Source organism: Notamacropus eugenii, chromosome 1 (assembly GCF_028372415.1).
Source record: "Notamacropus eugenii isolate mMacEug1 chromosome 1, mMacEug1.pri_v2, whole genome shotgun sequence".
NCBI classification, from domain to species: domain Eukaryota; kingdom Metazoa; phylum Chordata; class Mammalia; order Diprotodontia; family Macropodidae; genus Notamacropus; species Notamacropus eugenii.
In genome coordinates this window covers 628,091,497-628,095,218 of record NC_092872.1, presented here as the reverse complement: position 1 = coordinate 628,095,218, position 3,722 = coordinate 628,091,497, and the positions used below count along the sequence as shown (strand labels likewise).

At 39.3% G+C, this 3,722-nt stretch overlaps 1 pseudogene; it reads left to right on the top strand.

Moving 5' to 3' along the window:
• Nucleotides 1–2,471: 2,471 nt before the first annotated feature.
• LOC140520850 (barrier-to-autointegration factor pseudogene) lies at nucleotides 2,472–3,365 on the top strand (annotated as a pseudogene).
• Nucleotides 3,366–3,722: the final 357 nt, after the last annotated feature.

The following is a 3,722-nucleotide window of genomic DNA, read 5'->3' as shown; positions in this document are numbered from 1 at the left end:
CTTTTACAAATATCCATTCATTGTATAAATTTTATAACATTCATGATTATTAGTACAGTTGAATGAGTATATAATTTATGAATGGGTAAACATACATATACAGGAGAGCCTACATGCTCACAGTTTTTAAAAAACTAATAATGATGATGCACAGAAACATTTAGAGAAATTCAATGCAACACTATCCTTTACTCTTTAATTCTTTGAACCTTCATCCTATAGCTGCTCATGTTTTACAAAACCCCAACCCTGGAATACTCCTGTTTTCTGCTGAATTTACTTCTACTAATGTGACATTGAATGCAATTAAAGAAGCATAGTGCCTGATTCTACTGGACATGTATGTTATCTAATGTTTTTTGTGCATTGAGACAATCCTTTTACTCCTCACTAGATGATTCTCTACCCTACTCTTCATAGTAGTCATTCTAAATCTTCTCTTCTTCCCTTAAGCCTTGAACACTGATTCCCCAAACCCCTACTGCTATGGACTTTGCTTGATTCCTTATTGAGAAAATAGAGACCTTTCCTTTTGAAAACCCTCTTTCCCCTTTATCTGTATCTTATAACCCTTTCAAATAATTCACAATTTTCAGTCCTTTAAGCTCTGAAGAAGAGATGGCTCTTCTCATTACTAAGGTCAACTCCTCTATGCCCTTGACCCTTTCTCCTCCCATCTTCTCCATTATCATCCCCTCATTAGCCCAGATCTCTATTTCATGAGTGTCCCATTCACTTCCAACTTGACTCCTTCTCTGTGCTTTCTCTTCACCTGTCCTCCATCAACTTTTCTACCCTCAAACTTGAGGCCCATTCTCCTAATTGTTGAGTCCTCAGCTGAGAACTCTATTTCATGAGGAGTCCCAGTCATGCTCATTTAACCAACTGGTGCTTCTCTCCAGCCTTCTGCTCTCATTAAGCTACCATCTCCTCAAGCTATCATCAGACTGTAATGATCATTTATTTTGGAAGGATATTCCAAATATTTAGAATACAAATAGTCCAAATGCTTCAATTTGAATGAATCAAGCAATGAATCAAGCAAGGCACAGAGAGGTTAATTAGCACACAGGTAGTGACTAAGGTGAGTTTCAAAACCAGCATTTAAGTCTGAATTTGAACCCAGGCTCTTGGCTCTCTAATTTGTTGTTCTTTTCTTCTATGCCAGCTGATGGATGCTTGATCTTTTATCTTTCCTCCCTTCCATAATCAAAGTCCTATTAAGCATGCTGTACTCCTTGTCTCCACATTCTCTCTATCCATTTACTTCTTAATTGTATGCAGTCTGGCTTCTAACCTCATCAATCAACTGAAACCACTTTTTTCTAATATTATCAATGCTGTCTTAATTTACAGATGGAGTGTTTTATCTCTCATCCTTCTCCATCTGATCTTTCTGCTTCATTTGACACTATTGACCATCCTCTCCTTCAGGATGCTCTCTTATGTCTGGATTCCCACAATTCTGCTCTCTGTTTTGTTGTATGACCACTTTCTATTCAATTGTCTTTTCTGTATTATAATCCAAACAATATACCCCAATTGCGGGTGCACCCAAAACAATTCTGTAGCATCTTTTCCTCTCTACCCTTTCTTTCCTCAAGACTTCCTATGCATACTGGTAATTATCATTACTATGAAGATGACCCCTAGATACATCTATATTAATATCTAGATATATCACATCTATTTATCATTGATTGATATCAATATTGTTAAAACTAGTTCTAATTTCTCTCTTGAACTTATATCATCAACTGAATATTGGACATATTGACCTAGAAGTCTTCCCCATACATCACTAGCAGGACAGGGATTATTTTACTTTTGTCTTTGTATTCCCAGTGCCTGGCTCATAATAGGTGCCTAATAAACATTTGTTGATTGAGTCAAGGCAATGGTCAGTGAGTGTTAGTCTTTTATACTTTACTACAATGCTTACTTGTGATCAGTGTTTTTCTGTAGAGAATGCTATCACTGTATACTTATCTAGAAGCAGGATTATTATTTTCTCATTTTGGAGAAAGGTCATATAGAATGACACAGTGAAATGAAAATTTGTTTTCTATTTTGTTTTTAGACAGAGCTGGAATACAGCTGTTCGGAGAAACACTGATGCCCATTATTCTTGGAATAGAATAACAAAGTAGTTGCAAAACCATTATTTTTTTTTCATTTTTAGGCTTCTACAATTCTAGAGACAGGAAGGTTGGCATAGGCCATTGAGTTCCATTCCATAAGCATTCATTCTCTCAACAATATCTCTGAAAAAATATTAATATAGTGTCTGCTTAAATACCTTCACTGACTATGAACTCAGTATCTGGCAGAAAAATCTCCCTCCCCCAAACTTTTTGGACAGACCTAGTTGCTGGGAAGTTTTGTTCTTTTTCTAGCTTATGTTGCAACCTAGTCTCCTTGCATTTGACATTAATTCTGTGGACCAAGAAGCAGAAGCCAGCACGCGCCTTGCGGTATCGAGGCAGCGGCAGGAGAGGCAGTTAAGTGGGAATGTGACCGTTAACAGGAGCCGGAGCCGGAGCCGGTCTATGATGAGGAGCCATGACGATCTCCCAAAAGCACCGGGACTTCGTGGCTGAGCCCATCGGGGAGAAGCCTGTGGAGAACCTGGCGGGCATCGGAGAAGTGCTGAGCAAGAAACTCAAGGACAAGGGATTCGATAAGGCCTATATGGTTCTGGGCCAGTTCCTGGTGCTGAAAAAAGACGAAGACCTCTTCCGAGAGTGGCTGAAAGACACCTGTGGGGCCAATGCTGAGCAGGCTCGGGATTGCTTTGGCTGCCTTCAAAAATGGTGTGATTCCTTCTTGTAAGCCCCGTACCTGGGGGCCAGCCCCCCTTATCCCCTCCGATGGGTCTTCACAGTTAGCACCCCCAAGTGGGAAATCCTGCCCCTCTCTCCCTTCCCACCTCCCAACAGAAGAAAAGACTTTTGCTGCCGCCCCCACCCAGGGCACCTTCCCCTTTCCACCACTATTTTGACTCAAGCCTCCGCGTCCACACCTCAGCATGCCTCCTGGTCCTGTAAATTTCAGTGGCGATAGTTATTAGCTTTCCTGGGTGGGCCTGTGGAGTGGCTTCCCTACCCCCTAACGCCCCACTTTTGATCTCTTTTATGCCCTTTGGGTAACTTTGGCAGAAGGACATTCACTGCCATTGTAAAGAGTTTTTGAAAACCAATAAAGTCATCAGCCTTGAAAAAAAAATAAAAAAATTGAAAAAATAAAAAAAATTCTGTGGACCAAGATTTTTGCCCTCTGAAGACAAGAACAATATGTTTAATCCTCCTTCCATCTGATAGCCTTTCATATCTAAGTATTATGACATAAAATAATTGAAGACACTACCATGTCTAAACGTTTTACTCTTGGTTTTTTCAATCATTTCTCATATACTATGTGCTGTCATCCTTTCAATATCCTGGTTACTAATTTCTGTGCACCTGCTACATTATTGCTATCTTTCCTAAAATATTCCATCACAAACTGAAACAGTACTTTAGATCTGGCCTGACATTTATTTGTTATTATCATTTCCTTTGTTGCACCTTATGTATATACGAACATAACCTAAGTTCAAATTAGATGTGGTTGTCCTCATATCCCACTTACTCATATGGAACTTATAGTCACCTAAAACCCACATCTTTTCCCTATAAAATGCTTTGGAGAGATATTTTTCTTATTCTGTACTTGTATAATTG